Genomic DNA, 14,424 nt, shown 5'->3' on the forward strand with positions numbered 1-14,424 from the left:
GTTGGAAATCATGTCAAGAGAAGAGGATTAACTCTGGACAGGGTCCATTGATGTCGATGTAAAGCTAGGAACTAGGGCTCTAAGTGTCTCCAAGTGTCTGGGAAGGAAGACTCTTTTAGCAGTGCAGGTGCTCTAAGGTACCTTCTGACCAGCCATTGACCCCAGTAGCCACATTAATATGCGATTGACTTGTAGGTGAAGCCCCCCCTAAATAGGATGGTCACCATGACAGTTCCAGAGAGGACCAACTAAGCCAAACAACTCCACTGCCTGATGTGAAGGAGGAGGTGAACACCTGATTGGCAAAGAGTATAGAAGGTGCTCCCCAGTTCTCCTGACAAATGTCAAACAGTCATAAACTTGGAGACAGCATTCATTGTCTCCTTTGGACACGGCCCACTCTCTCTTTCTTGAGAGAGTGCTCGCTGCTTAAGCCTCACTTTGCTTTTATTTTACTTTCACATCACTTCCACTTATAGTAAAGTTCTCTTGCATGATTTTTGGTGTCTGACTTTAAATTTTCTTTCATCAGAACACAAGAACCAAGGTTTGGAGTTTTAGCTCCTTGATTTCCAGGGAAAGGTGTAGATATTTCCGCTTGCCTAGTGTTTCTACTCATCCCCATCCGCCTTTCTATTGCTTGATTTGGAGATGCATGTGCCCTGACAGTTGTCATATGGCAGCCACCAGTGAAAGCTGTCACTTTGTGAGTAATACCCCCATGGTGGTCTTGAAAAGTCAGGTGAATGCGCACAAGCAAATAATTTTGTCTTTGTTGGAAAAAAATTTAAAGCACATGCTTCCTCACACAGTGAGTCACTCTTCCTCTGAGTCCCCGTAGGTGCTTATTTTATAGTATCTGCAGAAATTTGTTTGTGTTCCCATGTCCCCTACTGGGTTCAGAGCTCCTCAAGAGCCAGTACTGCATCTTTCTCTTTAGATTTCCACCTGCAGCCCCGTGCTTTGTGGATACATGGTGACTGTTCTGCTTTGATATGATAAAAACAATATCCAGTATATTTAGTCTTCTACCCTTGTTATGGACAAAGAGCTCCTAAAGCCCTTGAATTTTCCCAGTAATAGGAATGACTCTTGTCTGCTGATGAGCTGCCTGGGGGAGGAGGGCAGGACACCAGAAAAACCAACCACACGATGACAGAACTAGAAATTTCAGTCCCATCTCAACCTTGTGGAGGGAAGAGAAGCTGGAGGTGGAGTTCAATCCCTCATGGTCAATGATTCAGTCAATCATGGCAGAGTAATGAGGATTGATTAAAATTCTGGGATGATGAAGTAGGAGCCTCTGGATTGGGGAACACATCCAGGTGTGGAAAGGTGGCACTTGGGGATGCCCCAATCCCTTGCCCTCTGTGTCTCTTCCATTTGGTTATTCTTGAGTTGTATACTTCATTATAAACTGGTAATTGTAAGCTAAGTATTTTGTGAGTTTTGAGTCATCCTAGTAAATTATCAAATCTGAAGTGAGGGTCATAGGAATCCTCAAATTGGCCAACTCAGACGCGTGTGTAGCCCGGGGATCTGGGGCTTGTCACTGGCATCTGAAGTGTGGATGGTCTTACGTGACTGAGCCCTTAATATGTGGGGTCTGTTCTAACTGCGAGTATAGTGTCCAGATTGCACCAAGTCTTTGAACACTCAGTTGGTGTTAGAGACTTGGAGAAGTGGTTGGTGTTGGTACACTATATTTGTTGTTGAAGAAACAATGCCACATGGATACTATATACTATGCTAATAATTGGAAAATTTGTAAAGCACTAATTGGCTTTAACTGTAGACTTTACTCCGGTTTTGTTAAACATTAAGAATTCTGTCTGTGGTAGTTTAATAATCCTCTGTTGAAAGGTAAGGTCCATGTCCTCTCCCTTGATGTAATGCTAACCAAAACACTACAGGCAAAGTGACATGGTTTACTTCTAAGGGTAGGGCATTAAAAGTCCATGCAGCTCCCACCTCTTGGAATCCTCTCCATGGGAAACACTTTGGGACCCAGCTTCCATACTGTGGGATACCCCAGCTATCAGGCAGGGTCATATGGAGATGCTGCAGACACCGACCCAGCTGAGTCCAACCATTAAGCCATCCCTGCCAGGTGCCAGTTGTAGGAATGAAGATGCCTCCAGATGTTTCCAGCCTCCAGATGTTTGAGACATCCCAACCATTCAACCAGCTGAGGTTCCAGAATCTTAAGGCAGAGACATGCCATCCCTGCTGTGCTTTATCCAGATCCCTGGTCTACAAACCCATGGGCATGATCCCCTGGTGGTTGTTTTACCCCATTGTATTTGGAACAGTTTTGTTATTATTGTAGGAATATTACCTGGAACATGGTGTCCTCAGCACCGTAGGGACCCACTATTTAAAGCTCCTTTTCTTGACTCTGGAGGCTGAGGCAGGAGGATTGCAAGTTCAAAGCTAGTCTCAGCAACTTAGTGAGGCCCTAAGCAACTTATTGAGACCTTGTCTCAAAATAAAAAATAAGGGCTGGGAATGTGGCTCCGTGGTTAAGCTCTCTAAGTTAGATCTCTTGTACCATAAATAAATAAATAAATAAATATTCCTTATCTTGGAGACCAGGGTAGGGAAATGTGGGGGAAAGGGGAAGTTCTAGGGTATAAAATTTACCAAATTATGTTATGTGCAGTTATGAATTTGTAAAAAGCCCATTATTACTTATAACTATAATGTCCCAATAAAGTTCTTTTTTAAAGATTGAAAAGAAAACTATAACCAGGAGTATTAAATAAATAGGTAAAATAAAACTCCTTTCTGTGAGTGATTTTATTATAGGGATTACTATATTTTAAATATATATGAAAATAAGATTATCAAAAATTCTGTGAAATGTTATTGAAATGACAGAGCTTTTAATATAAAAATTACAGGTTTCGTGGTATGCAGGGAAACATTTTTCATGTGTGGCCATTATTTTACTACATTAACACATCTCTGATTATTCCCTAGATAAATTCCTAGAGATGATCTCCTGGGTCGATGGTGTGCATGTGTTAAAGCCACAGTGGTCTTTCTTTCCTCTAACTCAATGCCCTTTATCTCTCCAGGTTGGGAGTAGCCTAGCCCTGGACCAGGGTATGGGCTGGTCTTTCATGCTTCCTCCTTCTCCACTCTGCAGCTTCCAGGTTGTCTGGGAAGCGTAGGGAGGGATGGAAGAAATAAGGAAGAACAAAGGTCTTTTTACCTGCTGTGGTTCTCTCTTGTCCTCTGGCATGGACAAGCGCTTAGGTATTGGGGTGAGTTCTCTGGGAGATCTTTGGGATGCTTTCCTTCCAAACAGTGATCTCAAAGGGGAAACATACTTCTGGCCCACCCTCCCCACTTAAATCCAGCCCACACTAGAGAATTCCACAGGCTCTTGCTGCTGGTTCCTCTCCCTGTGGGCTCTTGTCCTCTGGGTTGGGTGCCAGCAAGGCAGTGCAACCCTGGCCTCTCTCCATGACATCCCCAAGGCTACAGGCAACTCATTTATCCCTTTCCTACCAAATGAGGTGGGAGTAGGGCAACAGCAGGTGCCTCCTCTCTTTGCAAAGCCTGCTCTAACTAGCTCCTTTGTCCTGCTCCAGGAGGACGGAATGCAAATCAGATATTTCACTCTCTAAGCTAAGATCAGAGAACAAGATGCCTGGTTTTCCTTGTGGTCACTCTCAAAGCCTGTGATTCATCTGAATCAGGGCCCAGAAAAGTATTCTCCCCAAGGTCAAGAAAAATCCATCCAATGCCTCCTCCAATTTCCCTATCTTGGGCATACTGAGCCTGGAGTAGTGGTAGAGGCACAGGTGGAGAGACAGTAGGTTGAAGTGGCAGACACCTTGGGGATATCTCCGTGGCTTCTCCATAGGATGGAGAGAAGGCGGACCTCCGCTTCTCAGCTCTTTGGCTTCCAGTCTAACTAATTGGACAGCAGGAAAATTTCCTACATTCTCTTATAGTGACTAGTTAAGTAATTACAGGATATTCTCTGCAAAGGAATTAAATATAGCCTTTCAAAATCCAAGGACCACTTAGTGGAAAATATTTATTGATATGTATTTAATGATGTTGCTAAATGAAGAATTGAAACATCCAAACCATTAATTCCACATTTGTGAAATACATATTGTATACTTGAAGATGCATAGAAAGGAACATTAGAAGAACAGGATCATCGTATTATTTTCCCCCCCAGAGGGACAGAATGGGTGATTTCTTCCCTGTGCTTTTGGAGGTTTTAAAATCTCTATGATGGCCATGCTAATCTGATGAATGCAATTTTTTCAATGTGTAGCCCCCTACATCCTTATTAACTTTTGAGTTTTCAGCACCATTAGAGCCATCTTTGAAAGCAAAATAGAGGCACAGAAACAAACTTCTGTTGCAGTCAGCAAGAGCACACCTGTGCAGGGTCTGCATCAACACAGGCCACAGGAGTCAGGTAAGGCAGCCTCATCAGCAAGGGTCTGGGGAAACAGTCCCTGGAGGCTCAGCATCTGGGTTGCACACTGGCAGGGCACCTGACATGCTTTAAAAACTACTGATGCCTGGGCAGCAGAATTTTTTTTTTTTTTAATGAGAGTGATTCTAATGTGCAGCCAAGGTTAGGAACCTCTGCCCAAGAGGCAAGCCTCACCTGCATGTCCATCTTCCCATCTTCCAGGCACCTTCTTCAGGTGTTTTTCTGATCCTCTCCTACATGAATTGGCTGAAAGTATTTGATTACAAATATTGTCTCTAAATATAACTAGAATTAAGGACAGGAAGATAAGGATTTTAGGCAATGGATTGGAGTGAATGGTATCTCCAAAAGATTCATGTCCACTAGAACCTTAGAATATGACCCTTTTTGGAAATAGGGTCTTTGCATACGTTATCATGCTAAGATGAAGTCATGTTGGATTATGATGGGCCCTAACGCCCAAGACTGGTATCCTTACAACGAGCGGGAGAGCTGGAAAGACACCGCCACATAGCACTTCACACATGTGGAGATGGAGGCAGAGATCAGAATGATGTAGGCACAAACCAAAGAAACCAAAAGATTATCGAGCTAAAGACAGGAGGTCTCTTTGCCTTTCCTTGGGTTTGTCTCATGTCAGGACATAGATTCACACACACACACACACACACACACACACACGTCTTCCTGTCCTCCTACCTCTCCCACCTAAAGCCAGGGAAGTATATCCTCTGGGCCTGAGGAGTCTGGGAGCAGACTTGACCACCTTCCTCGCTGTTCTCCAGGGTCCTGGGCTTGAAACTTCTCACTCCTTCCTCTTGTCACTCTAACATTTATGGCTTATTTTTGTTAACATGCTATTTAAGACAACACTCCAGCCACTGGTTTGAGAGAGGGTATTGTTCCAGAGAAAGCTGCTCCCCTCCTGCATAACAGACATGACATATGTTATGAAAGTTGCTTGTCTTTCTCATGTTCATCTGCCTTTTATAACAAGAATCTATCCCAGCTAAGAACTTGTGAGAACTGAGAAAAGAAATCATATTTTTCTCTCCTTCCAAACCAAGGAATGCCAAGAATTGCGTGTTACCACCAGAAGCTAGGACAGAGGCATGGGATGGATTCTCTCCCTGAGCCTCCAGAAGGACCTTGATGACACCTTGTTGGGGACCTGTAGCCTCTTGAACTGTGAGGGAATAAGATGGTTGTTTTAAGCCAACCAGTTTGTGGTCATTTATTAAGGCACACCGAGGAAACTGTCAGGGCATTTCAGAATTTTCCCCAGAAACAGCCAAATGGTGACCCCATTACATCTCCTTAAGAGGTAAGTGAACGCACTCCTCAGCACAGCTCTTTCCTGAACCTCAAAGGGCTCCGCCTGAAAATCCAGTTCTCTTTGTGCACATGGAAGAAAATGCATCTTAGATAATACATGTCAATTTTCTTTCAATTATGTGCACACAGAACCTATTTGGTTTGCAAGATGGGAGAAAAAAAAATCCACTATACATTTTGTTCCGTTGCTTTTGCTCGCTCGGTCAGGAGACGTTTCTTATTAGCCTCACTCACCTGGTAACTAATTAGAGTTGCCAGCCTTTGAAAAGCAATTATTTCTAAGTAAAACAAGCATTTCTCTGAAAGAGTCAAGGAAAACTGTACGCACTGTAAATAAGAGGCAGTATGAGTAGGAGTTGGTTATTTCTGCTTCAATCTTGAAAAATCTCTCATCAGGAGGATGTTTAAGAGAATAGAGTTGATGAGATCTTAAGTGGTCATCTACTTTATTCTCCTGCTTTCCAATGGCACCAACTATGCAAATTAAATTTCATTCAGTAATTCTTGCATGTTCTGGATCTATGCTAGGGGACAGGGATGTAAAGAGACTTTCAACCTCAGGAGCCCAAACAGTAACAACAGATAGGGGAGGTAGACCAGTAACAGATTAGAGAAAACATCAAGCAGAAGGATGCGTGAGCTCAGAAGGGCCCATGGAAGGATCTTTCAATTGAGTATAGTGACTTGAATGTGAATATTCACCTCTGCTCACTCTTTAGCCCACATTAAAATGAGTGTGAAGGAATAAAATAAATATGCACAAACCCAAAAGGACAAAGAGAATTGCGGGAGACTACAATGAGTGGGAACCTTCACTGAATCTGGTAGGGTGGAAAATACAGGAAGTAGAGGAATATGACTAGCAAGTGCCTGCAGAGACCCTCTGGGTCAAAGAACTGGCTGAGAGAGTCCTGAGAGAGTCCAGACACCTGAACAATGAGGTGGTGGTGGGCATAAAGTGGAGATGAGAAGTTTCCTGAAATTCTGCTTAAGGAGAAATTAGATCTTAGGTCACTGCCAAGGTGGAGCAGCTAAGGGGCCACCCCACCCTGCCCAAGTTAATTTATTCTTGGAGAATAGTATTCAGAGGGGCTGTAGTCACAGCAGAGGGTGGCAAATTGCTACTCTGAGAATGAATGTTGACAAACACACTAGGAGATGCCCAGCCCTCTTGGAGTCCCACTCCTGAGATGGCAAGGGCTCTCAGTCAGGAGGTTGTTGGGTTTTCTTTGGAGAAAAGATATCCAGAGAATGATAGTTGGGGCTTTTGAAAAAGGGGGGGATAAACAAACAAACAAACAAATGAATGAATGAATAAATAAATAAAACACCAACAAAAACCCAAAGCCAAGTTGTTCCTGAATCCTCCTAGAGGTCCCCACCCTAAACCCATACACACAGACCAGCCTCCCACCCCCACAGCACTTCAATCAACAATCTAGGTGCATTGAACAGCCCAAGTGTCCTGAGGCAGTTGAAAAAACTTTTACCATGGACAATAGAGATCAAAATAAATATATAAGAGACAAAATCAGCAGAAAACTAAAGAAAACAACAAATGAATCACAAATTCTATGGTTAATAGCCTTGGAGAGAGACAGTGTCTCCAAAATAAGACATTAGCTATTAAAAAGGGACATTGGTGAACAATATAAAACTCATAGGCATTCAAAATATGATAGCAGAAACAAAAATTGAATAGACTATTTAACTATATGGAAAATAGCATCCAGAAGAGCTTTACAATTCTGTTGGAAAATTTTTGAAGAATTAATAATACTAAGATTAAAAAAAAAGTTAAGCTTAATGAAAAGGAAAAATCAATGTCTATAGGAAAACAAAAAGTTATACAAGAAAGGAAATGGAATTGTATTATACTTTTTCGCTTGGCAGTAAAACAACAATTATGTGATCAAAATAACATGAACTTGGAACATTTGCTGAAAAATGGTAGCTTCATCAAGTTGGAAGGGAGAAGCTTTGAAAGTCCAGAGAAGTGGTTGTAGGCCATAAAATAAAAGTATTAAATCCTTATAAGAAGTCAATAATTAATTTCTAAAATTGATAAATCAGGGAATTGTAGTGTAAACATTACTTAGAAACACTGAGTGGATCCACTAATTATAAAAAACAAAACAATTGAAAGAGTGCTTTTCCCTAGGAGCTGAGCTCAAGATAGGGAACAAGGGAGAGATGCAGACTAATGATGTTTTAATTATAAGCTTTTCAGAACCTTTTTTTTTTTTTTTTTCCAGACAGGGTCTCACTAAGCCTTTAGGGCCTCTCTAAGTTCCTGAAGCTGGCTTTGAACTTGTGATCCTCCTGCCTCAGCCTCCCAAGCTGCTAGGTTTATAAGCAAGTACCACTGCACTCGGCCGATTGGGCTTTTAAAATGAGGCAAATGTCTTTTTTAATAAAAGTAGGTAGTACTGAGGAAGATGTGATTAACTTTATTCAGAACATGTTCGACATCTTAGTCTGCCCAAGATGCCAAAACAAAGTCCATAGAGGGGTGGCTTGAGCAACAGAGATTTATTTTCTCACAGCCCCAAAGGCTGGAAATCTGAAATCAGGATGCCGCGTGGTCTGTTTCAGGTGAGGTCTCCAGGATCTTCAGGGAGGTAATACAGGCTACAGTCTAGCACGTATTAAAAGGGAGCACCTCTTTCAACCATGAAATCCTACAGGATAGATTCTCCTGAAGCACAAACCTAGCCTCTTTACCTGCTGGCCTCTGAGGAGGTGGGGAACTTTTCCTGTTGGGGTGCTGGGGCTTCTGTGGGGTGACATGTACAGGTGGAAGGGCTTGCTCTGCTCAGAGCTGCCCCTAGCCTGCAGGCTGACAGATGGGAACAACATTCCCCAGCTTACCACTTAGCAATAAACAGTTTTACCTTTATCTGCCACTTCTTCTATTTTTTTTTATTCCTTTATTTTCCAAATTTGGATCTGGAATGTCCCCCAAAGGCTCATGTGTTGAAGACTTGGTCTCCAGTGCAGCAGTGTTCAGAGGGGGGGGATTTGGAAAATGATTGGCTCACGGGCTTTAACATCATCAGTCGGTAAGTCTATTGATGCCTTCATAGCTGATTCGACTATTGGGAATTAGTGGAAAGTGTAGAAGGAAGTAACTAGTTGAAGGGAATGGGCCCTTGGGGACATGACCTTGGAGACTATATCTTGCCCCGACCTCCCCTCCCCTTCCCCTTTTATCTCCTCCCCTTTCTCCTCTGTAGCCAGGCCCCCACTGCCTGGTTGCCATGAGGTGAGTAGATTTGCTCCACCACTCCCTCCATACCATGATGTTCTGCCTCACCACAGGCCCAAAATCAAATGGAACCAAGTTACCATGGATTGAAACTTCTGAAATCATGAGCCAAAATAAATCTTTACTCTTTCAAGTTGATTTTCTCAGGTATTTTGTCACAGTGATGAAAAGCTGTCTAACACAGTTCCCACCATGAGCCTGGAAGAGGGATGGTATTTTTGATCCTTCTTAGAGACCTCAACAATGTGTCTGGGAAAATTTTAAAGAGTTTAGAATTGTTGGAGGAAAGGTTGTGGGAGGAGTGGAATGGAAAGGGTGGCAGCAGGGAGTGGCAGGAGGTGGTTGGAAATTTTGCCATCCTGAGGGAGAGCAGGAGTAAGAGTGCTCCTGACAGCCCTACAAAACAGCACGTTTCATTCCATTCTGGGGTTGGAAGGATGTGTGGAGAGGCCTCCTGATAGGAAATCACCTAGAAGTGCAGTCAAAGAAGCCAGGACCCTGGGTAGAGGATGCAAAGAGGGGATGGATTTGAATTAGAGATAAAAGGTGGAAATCAATAGGGTTGGGTGATGATTTGACCCTCCCTCCCAGCAACAGGCATGGTACCCACAGCCGAAGTCCTCTGGTCATCCCACACCTTCAATTCTAATTGAAATGTCTGATCCTCACCTCTCCAATAGAGAGGTTGGAGTATAAAAATAAATAAATAAACAAGTGAACAAAAAGCCCTTTTTTATTTTGAAAAATATTTCAAGCTGATGAAAAGCTACAGAAATTATACTGTGACCTGCCTGTATACTCTGCACTTCGATTTATCAGTTAATATTTTAGCATACCTCTTCATTTCTTTCTATCTATCTATCTATCTATCTATCTATCTATCTATCTATCTATCATCTATCATCATGTATCTCTATCTCCATTTGCTAATTATAACTGCTGAGCCATAGGAAGGAAAATTGCATACATTATACCTCTTTATCTGTAAAGGTTTCAGCCTGTATTTTCTAAGAACGAGGACATTTTCTTAGTAACTGAACTGCAATGATCAATTTTGGAATTTTAATGTTAATACAAGATTATATCTAAAATATACTTGTCAACTTTTACCAATTACTCTAATAATATCCTTTATGTCAATTTTACCCCACCCCAAATCCAGGGTCTAATTCATGATTATGCATTATGTATAGTTCTCATATTTCTCTTATTTATTTTGGAAATTTTTCAGAATCATTTTTTCTTTGTCCTTCACGATATTGATAATCTTGACAAACATGTCCAAGGTGGTTTTGTAAAATGTCCTCAATTTAGAGTTATTTGATGTTTCCAGATGATTATATACAGGTCATACATTTTGTCCAGAATTACAGCACAAGCAATGTTGGGTCCTCAGTGCACTACATCAGAAGACAATGATGTAGGTACATTTGTTATCAGTGACGTTAATTTTAACACTTGGTTAATGTGTCAGCCAGCTTTTCTGCTATAAAGACACTAATTTTCCCCTTGCAATTAATAACTGATCTAGAGGGAGATTCTCTAAGATGTTCACCTGATAGTGTTAGCATCCATTGATAATTCTTGCCCAAATCAATTAGTACTGTGATGTTGCAAAATGTCAATTTTGTAACTCCATCTATTCTGCATATATTAGTTGTGTTTCTTTTCTAAAGAAGAGCCATCCCTACTTCTTCCTTTATTTACTTGGTACAAATATGAATTTCCAAAATTTTTTCATGGGTTATAACCATCACTGTCCTTATTAATTTTGATGCTCAAATTGCCATAGATTTGGCCAGTGTGAGGCCCTTCAGGATGTTTTCTACATTGTTGCACACATGATCCTTTGTGTGTGTGTGTGTGCTGCTGGGGACTGAACCCAGGGCCATATGCATGCTAGGTAAACACTCTACACTGAGCCATATCCCCAACCGCATCCCATCATTTTATTAGCACTTTCTTACTGTTAAGAACCAGATGCTCTTGTACTTTGCCTGCCCTGTCCTTGTTCTTTTGTCGGGAAATTGTCTTTAGAAACCAAGATCTATGCTCATTGCTACTGGAGAGTCATTGCCATTTCAGTGAGCAGAGCCAAGAGTGACCTCTAATCCCAAACCAACACTACAGGGTTCTTTTTTTCTTTCCCCCTAGTCCATATTTGTATCTTCTTTTTATCTTAGTGAGGATTCTGAATATTCCTCCAAATAAAAATATTTATTTTTCTTTCAGTTCTATAATAACAATGCAAAAAAATAATTCTAGAAATGCTACATGTATTTCTCTTCCAATAACAGATATATTGTCTATCAATTCATTTTCTGTTGTTATGACAAAACACCTGAGGTTGGGTGCTTTATAAGAGTTTATTTAGCTCACAGCTCTGGTTATTCAAGAGCTTGACACCAGTATCTGCTTGGTCTGATGGTGAGGCTTCTGGCTATCTCACAACATGGAAATGGCATCATGATGGGAACGTGTGTGTGTGTGTGTGTGTGAGAGAGAGAGAGAGAGAGAGAGAGAGAGAGAGAGAGAGAGAGGACAAGTGGTGAGACAGAAAGCCAAAAGGATCCAGGCTTGCTCTTTTTATAACAACTCACTCTCATGAGAACCAGTTCACTCCTTGAGACCAATAATAATTCCTTCTGAAGATGAACCCCCACAAAGACCTAATTCCTTGGACTAGGACCCACTTCTTAAAGGTTCCACATTGCCACACTGAGGCCCAAGCTCCCAGAACATGAACCTTTGGAGGACATGTTCAAATTATATCCAAATCATAGCACCTACTAAATCAGAGCTCAAGATTTGTTTATAAATCATTTTACCTTTGATTGAGGACATATAATTCAAGTACTTCATTCAGAATTAACTGAATTTGTTGTCTAATTTTTCCTCTGTGTGATTATATTGTCTGTTTGTTTCTGTTTGAGTTCATTTTTCTCAACTTCCATAGTTATATTTATAAATAAACAGAATATTTCCAAAATCAAATCTACGTTATATTCAGAGAAGTGTCACTTCCTCCTTTATTCCTTCTACCCCTTCCCACCCATCCCTTGTAGGTAACCAGTTTCACGAGTTTCTAATTATCTTTTCTGCATTTCTTTTTGCAACACATTCAAAACAAAAATAGGGACCAATACCTGGCAGATATTCCATGGACATAAGAGGTGGGAGACCCAGTGGCAGAGTTATGATCTTCAAAGATAAGAAAGACCTTGTGCAAGAGTTCACATGACGGATTGAATAAGAATTTAGGACTGTCTTCTGTCCATTGTGGGTCACCCTTGATGGGTAGCCATTCCTCCACTGCTTAAGTACCAAAAAGTTAAGGCAACACAATGTGGCCATGAAGAGCATGCACTCTGGAATCAGAGAATGACCACCAACTCCCTGAGTTTTGGGCATCTCACTTTATTTCTATGAATTTTTGCTTACCTTACTATATAATGTACTTTCCAGTAAGGAAGAGAAAACTGTTTGGCAAAGCATCTGGTATACTTTGTGTGTTAGTTTTATTTCACTTTCATTATCATTAATGTTACCTTGGGGCAGCTGTTGACTCCCTGAGTGTAGGGAATAAAATACAGGACAACCAGTTATATTTTACCTTCCAGTACACAACAAATCTGTTTTATAAATTATAAGCATATGCAAATTTTAGTATTTGTTTACACAATGTTGTGTATGAATTTTATTTAAAAATACTAAAAATTGTATTTATCGTTTTTCTGAAATTCAAAAATTATAAAGATTTTGGCTCAGAATATTTTCTGACTACTCTTCTCTCCTTACAGAATGGATGGAAGGTCACAACCTTGGCTCCTCGCTGACTTATTGTATAAAGTAACTAATACTTCCAACAATTTGCCTTGCTCGTTGCTCTGTGAGGCCAGCAGTCAACTGTGGGCGACTTGCTGATGGAGAAAGCACTAGAATGGCTGACTGTGCCCCCAGAACTGCCCTCTCATTTTGCCAATAGCTTCAATCTTCCCACCACTCTCTGTCCAGAGTTGCTAATGAGTGGCAAAATCGACTGCTCTCACCTCTTCTCTCAGCAAGGGCCCGCCTCGCCTCTAGTGGAGGTGCTAATAAGCCCTGACACTGCCCTCAGCAGGAAGCCAAGGAGGAGAAGTAAGAGTCCCGAATTATCCACTCACTGCCACTGAATATTCCAGAACCAGCTATCAAACTAGAACAACCATCCTCTCTCCAGCTTCTCCAGCTTGGTCAGATGTCTCCAGAATCTCTTTCTTGCTTAAGGGTCTACACAGGTCTCTCATGTGTTGATCCTCGCACTTTCAAAAAGTTCAGTTCAGAAAGGGAGTCAGTGACTCTGATTTTTTTTTTTTTTTACCACTGGAGCCTGAGGAAGCAGAGAGTACTTTCACTAGAAAGTCCACCTCCTCACCAACACTCTTCTTCCTGTTTCCCCCAGCAGAATGGGTGATGGACACTTGAGAAATGTTGAGCACATTGGAAATGCAGAGGATGAAAGAAGTATTTAAAACCTAGCTTCAGACTGGGAAGGTTGGAGAGGCTTCCACAAGAGCTCAAAAATTTGAGCCTTGCTATTCCTCTGTATGCTTGTTGGAACGTGTGTGTATACATGTTGAGAAAGGCGTGGAAGGGCACAGACCAGGCTGTGACATCCTTTATCACAGGGTAATGGAATTAGGAGGAGATGGGTACACACTGTTAAACATCAGCTTCCCCTGTCTGATTTGTAATAACAGGCATAGATAACTTTTCATTTAAAAATTTCAATAAAGAAAAAGAGGATAAACAATCTAGGATTTTCTTGTTGGACCACAGTATTTCATATCCTGTGAAACACTTCTCGTTACAGTGGAGATGAATCATTCCCAATCTCCCGAAAGCCTAAACCACAGTGTGGGTAGTTTTGCCCCTTTCTAAGTAAAAAGAGACAATGAATTTCACAAGAAAATTGGCTATTTCATGACACCCCAAGGCCCCAGTTATCAAAGAAGAAAGTATTGGAAAAGGAACCATTTTGAAGGTTCTCCTGCCTGTGGCCCCCCTTACCTAGAAGATGCAGCCTCAGAATTTGCAATAAATTCTGTGGTAAAGGCAACAGTTTTGCCTCTGAGCTTGTGTTTTCTGGCTTGCTAGAATCTCATAGCCCAGCTCACAATCTTTTCTCTGAGTTTTATGAAATTTGGCAGGGAGAAAACAAAGAGTCAGAAAATTCATATTCATACCCCAAATCTTTATCATTTAGGGAAGGAATTCATGTGTACTGATGGATGAAACATCTTTCCAACAATGATGGCAACAAATGCAAGCAAAATAAAACAGAACCTACTCAGATCTTTTGCAGTGTGGCTCT

The sequence above is a fragment of the Marmota marmota genome, unplaced genomic scaffold, assembly GCF_001458135.2.
Source record: "Marmota marmota marmota unplaced genomic scaffold, marMar, whole genome shotgun sequence".
Classification (NCBI taxonomy): Eukaryota; Metazoa; Chordata; class Mammalia; order Rodentia; family Sciuridae; genus Marmota; species Marmota marmota.